This window comes from Cupressus sempervirens, chromosome 11 (genome assembly GCF_028749045.1).
Source record: "Cupressus sempervirens isolate cs-2001-9-10 chromosome 11, ASM2874904v1, whole genome shotgun sequence".
Classification (NCBI taxonomy): Eukaryota; Viridiplantae; Streptophyta; class Pinopsida; order Cupressales; family Cupressaceae; genus Cupressus; species Cupressus sempervirens.
Window position 1 is genome coordinate 167,450,196 of NC_143128.1, and position 18,436 is coordinate 167,468,631.

Below are 18,436 nucleotides of genomic sequence, written 5' to 3' on the forward strand. Positions count from 1 at the left end.
GGTTTTTTGATCTGCATGTGATTGTTAGATTAAAGAAAGTCTAAATGTGTATATCTTTTGGTGTCATGATGGTTCAATAGTGCATGTATAGGAAAATTGGTTTGAACACTCTATTTTGGTGCATCACCCCCTCAGGTTGGAGGAGGTAGATTTTCTTTCACACATTCCTTCTCCCTTTTCCTCTCCAAGAGTAGTTAGGTCCACCCTGATAGTAAAGAAATTCAGCCTTCTCTGAAGACTCAACCTCACATTTCAAGTCCCACAACTTGGAGGTTGTTTCCATATTTCACAAGGTTGTCCTTAGGTAAAAACTTTGGAAGAGGGTGCAAACCTTTGTGACAACACAAACCTTCCAAATAGAAAGTAAAACTGGGGTGGGGATGATACCCACAAGCTTTAGTACTACACTGTTAAGGCTTACATTGATCACTTCTAATGATCTAATTTGTTAGGAGCAATAAGGACTAATAGGTCCACCTTGTTAGAGGGTTCACAAATATACAATAAAGTATGCACTTGGTAAAGAGATTTGCATAAGACTGTTAGGTCTACCTTGTTAAAGGGTTTGACTGATCCACTTCTTAGGATGAAGAAATAGCTGATCTTTGATCTGTAACTTAGTTTGTTGAATGAGATTCCTTTGAGTGTACAAATTACCTTGCTATGATAGATGAATCTTTTTTGCCCCTTATATGGTTGTAGTCTTTGTAATTTTCTCTTTCTACTCTTCTCTAATTATCACATTACGTCCTTATTAATTTTATGCATTTCATTTATTTATTGGATGTGATACAATACATTACATATACACTAGTCCAATTATACAATTACAAAGTTAGCCACAATACAAGCTTCCACTAATATTACAAAGTCAGCTCAAATGTAGACACTCAGGTTTTGAAGACTAACTCAATGAGGTTATGATACTCGGCATGCACTGTTAATGCTTAGCATCATCATGTACTTGGTAGATGTAGAAGCTCAATCCATACTAATCACTTCCAAGTAGTCTTGAACTTAGTTTGCACTAGTGACTCGAAAAATACTGTGAAACTTGTCATGTAAACTAAATCACTTGGTTACCACTACATAGTTTGGTATAAACTGAGTCACTTGGTTAACACTGAGTAGCTTGATCAACACTAGACTAGAATCATATCAATTGTGAACTCAGTAACTACTACACAACTTGGTTTGCATTGGTAAAGTTGGCATAAACTGAGATGCTTAGTTTACACTGTTGATCTTCACAATAACTATAACTACTTGGTATACACTGGAATTTGACCAAAGGAATTGATAGCAACTATAAAACTTGGTGACAACTGAAAATACTTGGTTAACATTGTTGACTATACAATAAGCTTGGTAGATACTTACAATCTGAATAAGTGTATGTCACTAATAACAAACTTTACTGATATGTCAATAGAGTCAGAGGTTTGCCTAAGTTCAAGAAGCCTAACAATATAATTTGCAAACAATGTTAGTTCAGAAAAATGAAAAAGTCAAGTTTTAAGAGTAAGACTCATACCTCAAAAGGAATATTAGAGATTGTTCATATTGACTTGTGTTGATCAATTGAAGTGTAAAGCTAAAAAGGAGATAAGTACATTATGTTACTTGTTGATGATTATTGTAGAATGATGGCTATTATGTTTCTAAAACATAAATTTGATACTTTCCAAATGTTTAAATGGCACTTGGCAAGAGTTGAGAAGGAAACACATAAAAGTTTGAAATGTTTAAGATATGACAAAGGAGAAGGATTTACATCAAATGAGTTTGAGGTGTTTTGTAATGAAAAAGGAATCAAAATACATACATCTGCCCCTAGAACCCCTCCACAAAATAGAATTATTGAAAGGAGGAGCATGTCTATAATGGACAATGCTAGGAAACTCATGATGGAGAAAAATGTTACTTTGAAATATTGGAGAGAAGCTGTAAGTACAACTATCTATACCTTCAACTGTGTACAAGTCAAGAAAGGTACTCATTCAACACCTTTTGAACTATGGTATGGATACTGACCCAATGTAAAATATTTTAAGGAATTTGGAAGAAAATGTTATATTCTCAAAGATTTTAGGAATGTTAAACTAGATGCAAAAAGTGAAGAGGGAATATTTTTTGGCTATTCCATAAGAAGTAAAGCTGATAATTATTTAAATACTAACACTAACAAAGTTGTGGAAAGTGAAAATGTAAAATTTGATGAGTATACAAAAGTATATAAGGCTGAACCTATGAAGGAACTAGAAGAATCCAAATAATTTATATACTTTTATGAAGGTAAGACTACTGATGAAGATGTTTTAAATCAAGTTGCAAACCAATAGCAAGTTTAAGTGACTGCGAAGTCACATACTATGAATGTCGAGTTGCATTCAGGAACCAAGCTACATTTAAGTGTCGAGTTACAAAATGATGTTGAGGCACATTCTAATTCTAAAATTAGTGTACATGAAAGAGATGTTGAACTACTTGACAAAGATGTACATAGTGATTGAAAAGTTGAGAGACCAAATGTAAAAGGTAGAGATGAACCAAGATTTTTTAAGTATGTCAAGAGACATCATCCTACTGCACAAATCATTGGAGACAAAGATGATAGACCTATGAAAAGGAACAAGTTGAGAATTGATACATGTTTACTAAGCATGCAAGAACCTAAAATAGTGAAAGATGCCTTAGAAGATGGGGACTAGAGTAAAGACATGGAAGAAGAGATTGAACAAATTAAGAAAAATAAGACTTGGACTCTAGTTTCTAGACCAGAAGATAAAAATGTGATTGGCACCAAGTGGGTATATAGAAAAAAGTTAGATGAAAATGGTGAAGTCATAAGGAAAAAAGAAAGATTAGTTTGTAAAGGATATGTGCAAGAAGAAGGGATAGACTATGGAGAAACCTTTGCTCTTGTTGTAAGATTGGAAGGAGTAAGAAATTTGCTTGCTTACTCCACATACAAAGGTTTCAAAGTTTATCAAATGGATGTTAAGTCTACATTTCTGAATGGTATATTGGAGGAAGAGGTTTATATAGAACAACTAGAAGTATTTGTTGATTCTAACAATAAAAATATGGTATGTAAACTACACAAAGCTTTATATGGTTTGAAGAAAGCACCAAGAGCATGGTATAGGAGACTACATAATTATCTAGTGAAGATTGGATTTGAGAGGACTGATGATAACGATAATCTATACTTGAAGATAGAGAAAGAAAAAGGTATTTTATTATTTAAATTTTTTGTTGATGATATCATAGTTAGAGGTCAAGATACTTTATGTAAGGCTTTTGCAAATGAAATGAAGCAAGAATTTGAGATGTCTATGTTTGGAGAGATCAAGTTCTTTGTGGGTTTGCAAGTACATCAGATGAAATATGGTATATATATCACTCAATCAAAGTATGCAAAGGAGATGCTAAAAACTTTTGGATTGGAAGATTCTAAGCCAGTAAATACACCTATGGTGATAGGACATAAATTGTCAAAGAATGATAATTCAGTTGAGGTGAATCAAATATTATATAGGTCTATGATTGACAAATTCTAGTATGTGGTACATATCAAACCTAGTATTTGCATTTTCAATCATCTTATTAGTAGCCTTGTTCAAACATTTGTAAGCTTTTCTCGTGGATGAATAACCAAGAATTATTTTGTCATCACTTTTAACATAAAGTTTACCATTCCTTTTATCTTTATTAATGTAACACCTACTTCTACCCATTCTGAAATAACTTATATTCGATGTATGATCATACCACAACTCATAGGGCATCTTGTTTGTTTCTTTCTTCAATTGAACTCAGTTGAGAATATAAACAATAATACTGATTATTTCTCTCTAGAATATATGAGATACCTTCTTCTCAATTATTAAAGTACTTATATAATCCATTATAGATCTATTTCTCCTTTTAGTAATACCATTCTATTCTGGTGTCCTCAATGTAGATAAGTTTCTTTTGATACCATTCTCAACAAAAAATTTAGTGAATTCAAAAGACATAAATTGACCACCTCTATTAGATCTTAAACATTTCAAAGATTTACCACTTTTCTTTTCAACACTTTCTTTGTACCACTTAAAAATATCAAAAGGATGTGATTTCACTTTCATGAACATTACAATTATCATCCTTGAATAATCATCCACAAACAATATAAAGTATCTATCACCATAGTAACTGCCAATTCTAATTGGACCACATAAATCAATATGCACAAAATCAATAATATCATTTGAAGTGTATACCTTGCTAGAAAATCTTAAACTTTTCATCTTACCAAGCTGACATTCTTTACACATAGCATTTAGATGCTTTTGCAGATTTAGTAAGTGTCTTACTCTTTTCTTTCAACTAATTTTCACCATATTTTCAAAGTTTACAGGCACAACCTTTTGTGCCATAACAACACATCCTCAAATCTAGCAAATAGGCATGTCTCAATTATAGGATCAAGGCAGAATAAGTTATCTTTTGTTTGTATTCATGTTCCAATCAAACTACCTTCATCATCAAAGATCCTGACCTTCCTTCTCTCAAATTCTAGCTTGTGACTTGAGTTATTTAATTGTGATACACTCCAAATATTATATCTAAGCCCTTGAAACCAATATTTATCATCACATATAATCTTATCTTATAGAATTAGTGGTCCTTTATCTTTCACTGAATATGGAACATCACTACCAAACTTAATAGTTCCACCATCACCAATTTCTTCAAATTTATCAAACTTACTTAGATAATTAATCATGTGATGTGAAAGACTACTATCAATAATCCACAAGTCATTGTTAGTAAAATGTAAAATAAACATAGTTTCATTCTCATACCTTTCATCATTTGGATCTTCCTTGATTGCAACATAGACCATTTCAACTACTTCCATGTCATCATCAAAACTTGACTCGGTATGCTCTTTTTCAATAATGTAGAATGACTTCTTTCCTTTGTCTTTGCAAATCCATTTCTTCCTATACTTGAAATCTTTCTTGTCATTTTTATCATTACTATTAGAATTTCTTCTATCAGGAAATTTAGTAGCAAAATGGCTAACATTATTACATTTAAAATAGATCAAGGACAATTTACCTTTGTATTTACCTTTATCTCTTGATAACCTTCTTGCAAGAAATGCTTCAATATCATTTAGATTATCTTCAGTTTTAGACTCACATTCTTCTTTGATCTTCTTCTCATTCTTTGAATTGTTGATGGTTAGTGAAGACTTAAAAGTAATTCCCATGGTAACCATAATATTTTCATGATTGCTAAACTCAAATGTAGTCAACTGACCAACTAGACCATCAAGTGTCAGATCATTTTTAAGCATTGCTCTTACTTCTTGAATAGAAGAAACTTTGATAACATAAACAAGAAGAAGGGTTCTTAAAAATTTACGTACAATTTTAGAATCCAAGATGGCTCCTCTTTTGACCCAACCGGTCACATTAACATAAGGATAGTTAGCATAAGTGTGTTTTCATTTATTGATAATTCATCAAGGAGTATACAACTCTTGAGTATTGGTAGATATCTCCACCATCCCGCAAGGAAGAACATGACTAAGCTGAATCTATCCATTTAATATGAGGAGTACCCACAATGACATAACAGAATAGGTATGGAGAGAAATCAAATTTAGTTAGTGCTCTCACAAGAATGACAAAATACAATAAGAGAAGATGAATCAAGATGATACCCAAGCTACATTCACAACACCACCACTCTAGATCCTACAACATAGGTGTCACAAGTCACTCATGATCTACTTAAAATTTCAAGTCAAATATTTTAATTCATTGATTTGAGTAGGAAATTCTCCGAGGGTTTCTACAACCATAGAAAAGAGGTGAATTAACTAATTCATTTATTTATTTTTGTGTGTGTGTATGTGGATGAAAAAGGAATACATGGATGGAAAAGAGGGGGCTTAAGAATAGAAGAACAAAGGATAGAATTTCACACATAAAGGGGAAGAGAAAGAAAATTATTGAACAAAAAATGGGAGTCCTTAAGCAAAAGGGTGAAAAGAAAAGAGACATTTTGTGAACCTGTGGCAATAGCATATATTGCAAGGGAAAGATGAGGAGTGAAAGGCAAAGCAATACAAGGGAGATCAAAAAGTTTAGAGATCAGGTGAGGGGAGATCAAGATATCTTGAAGGTACTAGAGATTGACCAAGAAGATAAGTGAAATTTTTTATAGATCACATTTGATTTCTCTTTAACCATTGTAATAAAGTTGTAAGCTCCTAACAAAGAAAGCTTCTATTGTAAGCATATGATTAAATCCTTTAACAAAGAGTGTTAAATCCTTTAACAAGGTAGCCTTAATAGATTAGTTTTAATCCTAATAGGTTACAAACATTCCTAACAAGATGTGTTCTCAAAAGGAATAAGTTATAGCTCTTAACATGGAAACCTTTTATCTATAGTAAAAGGCTAGTGGGTACATTATCCCCATTGAGGGTTTCTATGTATAAATTTTTTGTATTAATTAATATGCTCTTTTGTGTGTGCTTTTACATAATTTTATCTTACAACATTTATCTGATTTCTTAGCATAAACCGATTTGCATTAAGCATAGTTGAAATAATAAACAAAATAGCTAGTTTTGTGAACACTACTGATTCACCCCACCTTAGTATCGGTTGGGAACAACAATTGGTATTAGAGCATGAAACTTGAAAGTACAAAGCCCCACAACTTGAGGGAAGATCAACCAATAGCCATGAAGTACATATAGTTATACAAAGAATCACTTGACATAATATGAGACCTGAAATGGAAGCTTAAGGAGTCCATTGTGAAATAAAAGAATCTTGTGAATAATCTCAATGAGAGTCATGAAATCATTGAGAAAGTGGAGGAACTAGATTTCATGGGTTTGAAGAAATTATGTATGACAATAAGAAGTTGAGAAAGTTGAGCACATCAATTGTCAAATTGAAGAAAGAACTAGAAGAAGCATCAGAATGACTAATTCAAGCACAAAAAGAAGAAAAGTGATGGAGTGCAAATATTTGAGAAAGCTGAAAAAGCACTAAGTGAAGCCATGGAAGAAAAGAAAGAAAAAGAATAAAACATCTAACAAAAAGGATCAATAGATTCAAAGGCTAATGGAGGAACAAAGAGAAACTAGTGACAAAAATGAGAAGTTGAGAAGGTTCAATGACACCTCCAAGAAGGTAGATGAGAAACTTAAAACTTAAAGGAAAAAAATGACACAACCACTCTTGGCTATGGAATTAGAAGGATTGAATTAGGAGAGGCATCCTAGATAAAAACCTTGACCAAACATAGATGAGCAAAAATATTGTCTAAAGGAAAGAGACCTATGAAACCAACTTGTCATTGCTATGGTAAGATAGGTCATACCTCAAATACATGCTAGTACAAAAAGGTTGCAACCAACATGCAACACACCTTGCATAGGAATTACAACACCTAGCATAGGTATGGTCACTCTTCTTAGGAGTGTAAATCTCACACTCAAGAGAAAAGAGTTGATGGTTACTATTACTTTTGTAACAATTATGGACACAAGGATGAGATATATAGATCAAGACTATGCATGAATCAAAAATCTTAGAGAACCAATAAGTCCACTTGGAACAATAGATCTAGCACAGCCATATACTCACCATGTGAGAACATAGGACATATGGTTGATCACCAACAAACATAAACCAATTGAAGGAACTACTCAAGATAGTGGAGAGGAACATGCATGATCTATTACTACTGCAACAAGATAGGGCATGTTACCAATGATTTTAGTTTGATGAAAGAAGCCTAAATCCAAAACTTGGACAACAAAGGAAAAATGAGTTTTTGGATAAAGAGGAAGTTAGAAAGGGCTTCAACAACATATGGACAAGGAAAATGAAGACAAATAGGTCAAGCCCAAAGAAGTTGAGAGGTCACCTATTGTAAGTGAAACTTGTATGGAAAACTAAGATTGTCCTAGCTTAGAAGGGGTTGCACATCAAAGAATTAATGATAGATCAACCCCTATTCAAAATTGTTAGAAGAAGGAAGAATACAAGCATAAGAATCGTGTGTTAAGAAAGGATAACATTGTGAATACAATTGTTCGTGTACAAACCTCCCACATTAATTATAAAAAGATAGGTACGTAAACACTAGAGTTACCATTTCTCATTAGTGGAAACCTAATGACAAAGCTAAAGGATATAAATAGGGCAAGGAGATATTTATCAATTACTTTGTTAATTGTGCTCTTATGCCTAAACTAAATCAAGAAAGCCTAGTTGACCAATTGAGCATCATCCCTACCACCATGAAGCTCTCTAAACCTACAAGTGACAAGACCACACTCAACACAATCAACAAACTAAATAGAGTGGTATCATGATGGAAAGCATTCAAAAAATTAGGCTCGTTAGCAACAAATAAATATCAATATTAGCATATAGAGTCATTTACTGAAAGGAGATGCGAGGAATTAGGTAGAAACACTATCCTCATTTTCTTGCAGATGCTCTACTAGTGGAAGATGTAAGTGCATACCTAAATGCAAAAATTGTGGAACTAAAAGTCGATAAAATTCATGCAATATTCTTGACATTTCTAAAAGATAGAAGAATGATGAAAGATAAACAACACCCATTGAACAAAACCCTACACAAAGTGATAGAACTTCCTATTCATCTAGGAAGAATAGATAAAAATTTTACTAAGAAGAGTATACATGAATTACATATGGTTGAAAAACCCTAAAAAATGAAAAAGGAGTCATATTCAGGGTAACATGACTCAATAGCACTAGAGAAAAGCTAAATTTAGGCAAGGCAACACTTGATAAAGTGGTCATAATGACAGGAGAAAAGAAATAAGGATGAACATTAGTCATAGAAGAAATATCTGACCCTAGAATGAGATTTATGGTAATGAAAATTCTTAAAGAGTTTAATTCTCAAGAAAAGTCAACATTGTGGCATGTGAAGTGGTACACATAGCCTACCAAATCATTCTTCAGGGTGTGCCACTCGACCTAGTTGGATGGTTCAATGAACAATCGATGTTGAACTTGAAAAAGATTAAGGAAAACCCTAAGGTACATCCATTCAAGTTTGGGGCTCTTTTGGTATCTATATTCCTTTATTTCATGAGAGAAATCCTAGACTAGATCAAGTTATGTGGCTAAGTGATAAACCCATTTGTGAAGAAATTTGTAAAGCACACATGATGATGGGTAATGATAAAGATGTTCAATTTAAGAGATGTTTTAATAGGTTTAGGGATATATTGAGAATAAAGAAAGAGAATACCATTTATCTTAGTAGAAGAATACATGGATGAATTATGTTTCCTAGCCAACATTGATCATTGTATGATCAAAAAAATGAAGCCCAACTCACTAGCTCATGGCATTCTAGTATGAGGTAACAAAATAAAAAATAAAAGAAGTTGTTGAACTTATACTATCTATGCTTATTGATAAAATGCTACTAGTGTGTGACACCAGTATGATGAGAATAAATACAATAGCTAGAATTGAGAAGGACAAGGAAGAAAAAAAGAGAGAAGACAAATGATCAAGAAAGAGGAAGAAGGCAACTGATACCAAGACCACAAACCCTAAGAAGAAGAAACATGAGAAAGGAAATAATGACCACAAAAGAGAAAGAAACCACCTCACCTAAACCAGAGTCTAGTGAGGATTATGAAAACAAGAAGAAGAAGGAAGAAGAAGTGGTCAAGGAGAATCTTGTACTTGCACAACAAAGATCTAATGCAAAAGTTGTCAAATAGGTAAGAAAGGATAATCCCACTCCTCCACTATCCATTACAAACATATTGAATGATATAATGAACAATTGAAACTACAATACAATAATCTATAAATATGCACTTACAAGTGAGAGAGAACAAAATAGTGTCATAAGTACAATACTAGTCAGCATGAGGACTTATAGGAAGACACCAAGGTTGATGAAGAAGGTTCTATCAAAAGAACTACTTGATGTTATAAGATTCAGTAAATGGAAAATCAGTATTATGCAACTAGGAAATATTATAAATGATACACTAACAAAAGTCAAACTAAGATTTACTCCAGCAGATATATAGACCTACACAAATGCCCACATTAATAAATTTCTAACCCAAGAAAATGTTGCATTAGTCACAATAGAAGGGAAATGGTTTTTTATAAAAGGAAATAAAAAATTGGAAAAAGATAATAGACCAAGAGGAAGTAATATGGGTAAGGATGTCAACCAATCAAACAAAGGCACCAACTAGACTAGATCCAAAGGAAAAGGAAGAGAAGAAGACTATTACATCAATTAAAACAAGTAGAGTAGTAGAAGTTGAGGGAAATATTGAAGAAGTGGAAAAAGAACCTATCAACTTAAATACTCTAACCTCACCAAGGAATTCATAATATGCTAAAGTACACAATGCAACTGTTACACATGTATTTACTAGTTTTATCAGGATGGTTGAGACACAACTGATGGTAGATATAAAGGTGACTCTGACAACTCAACATAAGGAAAGACAAGAAGAAGGTGAGACTAAGAAGAGTATATTAGCAAAATAATGAAAGGGGAAAATATCATCTCCTAAGATCACGAAAGGAGACAGAGGCAAAGCAAGTCCAAATGGAGACAAAGCTACAAAGAATAGTGTTGATCAACTAATCCAATGTCAAGCACAAGAGATATTCAAAAGTTCTACAAGGCCTCAAAGTGAAAAAAGAAAGCTACAACTATGAAGCATAGAATTAGATCAATCATCAAGAAAAAATATGAAGAGGAGAAAGACACCATACTCATTATCTTCCCCTTTAAGCTCTAAAGATGAAGGAGAATCATTAGAATGGAACACTTAGGAAGTGGACAATCCTGAGACAATTCAAAAGTACATCGTATATGTATACCAAAAGAATACAAGAATTAAGTGATGAAAAATTAAATCAACATAATATTTTGTTGAAAAATCTCACTAAAATCAAGAAAGAAATCCTACAAATGAAAAGGGCACACACTCTGGTCAAAGAAAAGAAAATGATCACAAGAATGTTTGGTGATGTGTAAAGTGACACTAATATCAATATTATTGATCAACTTAAGTACACTCTGAAGCACATAAACATCATTGATAGAACAAGCTTTCTCAACAAAAGGAAGGAGCAAGACAAGATCAAGTAATTGATTAAGGATCACTTACAATAACTTATCGAAAACAAGAAAACTACAAGTGAACTATTGAAGGACATCACTCTCATACTCCAACAGATCTTAGACTCACATAACTTTTTGACAAATTTGAATTCATAAAACACTATAGGTCACTCAAAAATAATTCCACGTATTGACTAGCTCTCAAAGAAATTACACTAATCAAATTCAAGAAAAACATCATGTGCGCGATTAGATTACTACCATTCAACACGAAAGAAGCTCCACTCTATTTGGAGTACAATAGTTCTTGTGTCCTATGATAAGTATTATTCAAGACCATATCAATGAGGTAGATGGATTAATATTGTCAGGTGCCAAAGGCATGATTAAAGAAATGGACAAGCATCTACTAGAGATTATCAACCTGACCCATACACTCTACAAAATTCCAGACACTTGGAAGACATAGTTGAACACTACAAAAGCTATATAACCTTTTTCATTGATGAAAAAAGGGGGAGATGAAAAAATAATGATGAAATAAGGAGTTGACACACAATAAAAGGAGACAAAAATTGATTATGCAATGGGGAGTGAATTCAAGGGGGGTGACAATGTAGAGGAGATTACTCATAATAAAGGGATATGCTTAATATAATAAGGGGAGATGAATAATTATGACAAATAAAAAGAAGAATGAATAAGATGATCAATAACTCAAAAGAAAAGAAATACAAACTCATAAATATACCATAAGGGAATGATAGGTAGACACACAAAATTGTGTTGAGTACAACCATTGGTAGAAATTCTACCAGCATGCAACCCACCCTAGGTACATGTTTTTCCATCAATGCCAAAGTGGGACATTATTAACCTAATTGTAGACACCTAAAATTGTCCAAATACCCTCATCCTAACCAATTAAATAGATATTTATTATTTATTTAATTACATTAGCTTTAATTAAATAAATTTACATTTATTTAATTATATTCATCTTTCCTTGATTTAAATAAACTTTGGTTTATTTAAATCCTATTCTATCTCCCATCCCACTAACATCTTAACCCATTCACTTTAATTAAGTAAATTACTTCATTTCCTTAATTAACCCCTTTCAATCCCACTTGGAATTAAATATTAAATTTAATCCTATTTGAGCACATGGCTCCTAACTTTAACCCTCACCCAACCTCACTTTCCTAACCTAACCCATCCTTCTAAACCTACCCACTACTTAATCATACTTACTTTTCCTAATCACCTTGTTGATCCCCTTTTAATCCTAAGTCTGTGCTCACATGTGTGAGAAACACTCACGCTTCCCACACCCCTAATGCCTTCCACACCTCTTCCATGTTTGTCGCCCCTCCACATGAGAATCAAGTTGTCTCACACATGTGTGAGAAGCCATGCTTCTCACACCTCTTACACCTGTCATTGACCTATCACATCAAAGGTTACTCACACATGTGTGAGCATCTTCCCCCCTTTGAATGGTCAAAAACCCTAATCCACATGGAGTCCACTTGGCCTACACCTCATGGACACCTCATTGATCCTAAGAGATCCCAGCACTTCATCTTGCATTAAATCTCAACCATCTGTTTCACCTCATTTCCTATAAAAGGAGAGCCCTCTCCTCATTTCATAAAAGCACTATCTAGCCCATTGTTATGCTACAAGATTTGTGAGCAACCACATCCCACAAAAATGAAATCATCAACACTTGGTGATTTTGTGAGGTTTGCACTAGTGCTATTTTGAATGGTTTAAGCTCTTTTGATTTCATCTCATCCTCATTTACATGTTGTCTTTCATATTTGAGGTTTGCATGAACATGTAGGAATAGGCATTAGTTTCTTAGTGTTTATTCCCTTTGTTACATTTTTATGCAATACATTTTGGCACGCCTAGTGGGACCCACATCCTTGTTTTCCCTTCAAAAAAGTTGTAAAAAACCATAACTCATGACCAAAAACCCGTGCATTGTTGTGTGTGCTAAAAAAAATGTCATCTTTGTTTCATCGTCTCTAAAGATTGGCTTTTGCATAGATGCTAGGCATCTCTGCCCTTGCTATTTTTTGGCATGAAACCCAAGTTTTAGCATCTGGGCCTCTACTAAACCATCATCTCTGACATTTTTTCATCTATGCTATTTTTTCATCTATGCTAACCTGTTCTGTCATCTACATTTTGGGCGGTTAAAAATTAGTGGTTCACTAAACTGTCATCTCCGCCTCTAAACTGGTGTCTGTATTTTTTTGGTGACCAACTATTTTGGCATTTGTATTTTTTGATAAATCTTAGTTTTGTCATCTATAAATTTTATCATCTTTGAGTTCTGTCGTCTCTACAATTTGGTGTCTCTGAACTCTACTTTGTCATCTACAATCTACAAGTGTAGGTATCAGGTATATCAAACTTCTCTTTATTCTGTCATCTCTGAATTTTGTTGTCTCTGCCTACATTTTGACTTTTGGTGGTTCCATAGGAGTGAGGCCATTCTAAGCTTATTTATGTCTAGAAAAAATAACAAAAAAGGTTAAAATAAAAAAATTCATACTAAAGCCTTCATTTTGGAGTTTTTCTTCTGAGGATAATCAAGTTGTCTTTTTGCAGATGGGAGCATTTTAGAAATATCTACCCACATTTTCTTAATATTTTATTACTCTTAGGAATGAACTTGAATGCCTAATCATTTTTCTTTGAATGAATGTTACACTTAATTGGATAAATCAAACACACTATTGAATGCGTGAAGGTCAAAGAACAATGCTATGATACAAATTTCAATTTGGGTTTAAAATGAATCTCATAAAATCTTGAATTCTTAAGGATCAAAGAACATGATAATGAACATTTAGATTTGGTGCTTAAAATGAACTCATACACTCTTGAATGCCTAAGGAAATTGGCATGAATGCTTAGGCTAGCAAACATTTGGGATTGGCACTTAAAATGAATTCACACAATCTTGAATGACTTAAGGGAATTGGTTTCATTTTCAACAATTTTCTTATTTTCACGAGCGATTTACTTTTTTGTTGATGAATCCATGCTTTTCATTCTGGTTGATGAAAAATTCAAATTGGAAAGAACATTGTATTCTATAAACACATGTGTCTTCAAAGTAGATTACAAAACCTAAAGCTTCATTGGGAAAGAACAAGTGTCTTTTAAACCCCAAGGTGACTTATGTATTCTCTCCCCTCATGCCTTTGGGTGATCTTGGGTGCACAAGAAATAAGTGGTCTTATTTTTTTTTTTAGGAGGCCTGCTTGGGGATTTCATCACCCCTTGGGATGACCTCAACTATATTTTTTTGGTAGAGTATAAAAATTGAGAGGTGAATTGAAAGACACTTCTCTTGGAAGTAAAATCTTGTCACTCTTGGCTAAGCCCCAAAGAACTTTATACCTTTGGGAAGTAAAGGAGGAGACTTGGGTTACCATCTCCACCTAGCCGTGTGACAATATTTTCTTTCATCTATAGGTTGGGGACTCAAGTACCTTGCATATATCAAGGACACCCTCTAGTTGATACTTGTACATCCTCATTGGAACCTTATAGGATCATTGGTGTGTTTGACATTCTTGAGTGTTCGAAACCCTCCCCAGTTGAAGAGGACACACCATCTACACTTGTCTTGTATATATTGCATTTTTTTCTTTTACATCTCAAATTTGATAAAACCAAAAACATCATAAAACATAAAAATCATAAAAAGTTCAAAAAAAAAAATTTTAAAAAAAAAAAACAACAAAAACAAGTCTTGGTTCAAGTCCTCTTAGTCAAGTTGTCCACATCAATTTCACATCGCTTCTTCTTTCCATCAAAGTCATCACCCTCATGCATCTCTTGTCTTAATCATTCAAACCATTCCTTGAAGTCTTAATTCGTCCAAATCATTTCCTCATCTTCCTATTTATTCAATTAACTTCATAATCTTCATCCTAGTCATGGTACATAATCCACATCACACTTTAATTACCTCATCCAATGCTTCATCCTCATGATTCTTAATCCAATTCCTCATCAAATTCAATAATTTCTAATCAATTCTTAATTCAATCCATTTACATCTTCTTCCATAATCAATCTTTCTAATTTCATTCACGTCTTCTCCTAATTCAACTTTGCATCACATCTTCTACTTTGGACATATGAGCATTTTCATGAGCATCATACTTTAATTCAAATCAAACATTCACTTGTTTGAAATATCATAGGGTTTTTATCAAATCAAATCAAACCCTCATCCAATCATATCAATATCACATCAAATCCAATCAGATCAAATCAATATCCAATCAAGTCAAATCAAATCGACACAAAGTCCAAACTTGTTCCTAATCCAAAGTTCATATTCCATTCATCATCGAATCTCTTATCACTCTTCATCTAAACATCTATGGATAAGAATTGGTTTAATCAAATGGTTGACAATCTTCAAAGGCAATCTAGAGTTATATTTCCCTTTCAACCTACATATCAAATCCATCCTCATAACTTCATATCCAATTATAATCCATCTCATGTTCATTATTCTTCTACCTTTGATAAGGGAAATCCACCTCATTATCCTTCAATGACATATGATTCCATTCATAGCCCACACAATGCCTCAAGCAGAAATGTCGTGGCCAAAGAAATTGAGAAAATAAAGAATTCTATCTTGAGCCTAGCAAATCAGTAGAAAAAGTCCACCTTCCATACCACATGTCCCATCCAACCCCAAATCTCCATGCAATTCCTCCTACTTTGAGCTTAATGTCAAAAAAAATCATCCCAATCTCCTACCCATACTTCCACCTTCAGACAATCCTAATCCTCCAAAAACATCATCCCCACCTCATAATAAGTTTTTCTCACCTAAATTCTTGTTTAAGTACAAAATTCAAAATAAAGTGATCCAATCACCCAAAGTCATACCCCCACTTCCATCTCAAGAGCTTCCTCCAAAGCATGTCATTATAGATATCTTTTTTGCTCTAGATCTGAGCATTTCTCCATCCTATCATTCCCTTATCCCTCAAGATTCATTTATCCCTCTTGGTCCATCTCACGATCCCCTTCCTAATCAAGATCGAGACATTCTATGTACCACAAACATTACCGATTCCACTCCATCTCTAGAGTTAGCATCTGCCAATCCTCCACTCCATCCACTAATACTCCTCCATGTCAAGATCAAATAACTCCATCACATGACCCTATCATACCTATCCAATCCACTCATGAACCCCATACACATGGACTCACATCTTGTGTTGAAACTATTCAGTACCCCGTTGAAGAAATAATGTCTCAAGATGTTGATATCCCTTCCACTTCTTCCAAATCAAAAATTCCTGCATCCACACCCAAATGTTCCCATCCTCCATACTCCAAGTCTATTTTGGGACCTTATATCCGTAGTCCACTTCCTTCCTCATTACCATCCATTTTGGGTCCTTATGTTCCACAACCAAGCCCTTCATCCCTTCCTTCCATTTTGGTTCCTTACATACATCCATCCACCATATCCATGTTTTCCACTACATCCCCTCATAGTCCTAGTAAATATCAACAAAGGCACACATTCTTGAATTCCTTACAGTGTTCACCATCCATAAGCTCTCCACCCCATTTATCTTCATGGACCCATACCATGGCCAATGGAAGCAAATTGAATGCCAAAGAAAAAGAGCATAAAGACAAAATTCCACAAAATCCTAAGGATCAACATGTCCCCTCTAAAAGACATGTCAAAGAAAAGAAAAATACAATCCAAAATAGAACTAAAAGCCCACAAAGGCTAAAAATAAAAAATGCAAAAAAATTGTGGATCCCAAAGCTACTTAATGTAGCAATGAATCTCAAAAAAAGATTCAAAATGACATCCAATTTTGCTAATTCAAGGGCTTCCCTCATTCATAACTCATCTAAACTTCCATCTTCACTCTCCACTTTGGGTCCTTATGCCCCAAAATCCACCATCCTAAATCCATCATTCCCTACATCCATTTTGGGTCCCTATATCCCAAAATCCAAACTTTCTCCTACATATCCTCCACAATTTCCTGATTTCCATCACCCTTCAAGATGTGTGCCAATGACGATCTTTCTACCTCCTTCATCCACTCACTCACAAGTCTTCCACCCTAGCATCCATCAACCATGACTTCCTCCCACCCACTCCACCCCCTTAATATAAACCTTTTCATAAGTCCTTAACCTCCATTTTCCAATCCCCTTAATCCTTCTTTTCACCATCCTACCAACATCTATGAGAAAATAGTCAAAATTCCTTGAAATAAAAAAGAAAAAAGGAAAAGATATCAAGGGATCCCATCCATGTAACTAGATGCTTGAGTCCTCCCTTCATTTTCTTGTCATGTATCCATTGTCTTCCAATTCCACTTATCCATCCATTCACTTTTCCTCTTCCACTTGCACTCTACACTAGGGGCAAGCTCCATCCATTCCACTCTTCCTTACATATCTTCCATACTTCCATCTACCATTCATCATTCTTTTCCATCTTTGATCTTTACTTTCACTTTCCTTTCATCCATCTATATGCACATTCCATATCCCTTGTGCATCCTTCACACATTATCCTACATATCTCCATCCACTTTCACATTTTTGATCTTAACATACTATCCATATCTTGCATCCCATAGTCCTTGTCATGTTCATCCATTTTTCCATCCATACACCTACATATTTCCATCCCCCTTTCATATGTCCTTGATCATGGTTAGTCCATCCATCTCATCTACTTCATATCCCACATGTCATTCATACTCTCCATATCATTACCCCTTTTCCATACCCTCCCTCCCATATCCCTTTTTCATTTCGCTTTCATACCCATGCTCATGATCACTATTACAGGCACAATACAAAAATGTTCACACATGCTTTGGAAGACCACATGCTTTCTCTTATTCCATTCACTAGCCTTCGTACCATTCTTCCATTTTCATGCATCCTTTCCCACCATATTTCCTTCCATTTTCGTATCCTTTTTATGGGGCATATGGACTCCTTTGAAACATGTTCCTTGACTCTGCATTTTTTGACACCATATCATTTCGCCCCTCATATCCTTTCACCATTCCTTTCATCCACTGACTCACATTGCTTCCCATTCATTTACCATGCCTTGGCTCTCCCTTGTCATTGGTCTCAATCCATTCTATCCCACATTCGTTCATATCACATTCAATCTAATTCTTCTAACTCACTTCAATCAAATTCATTTA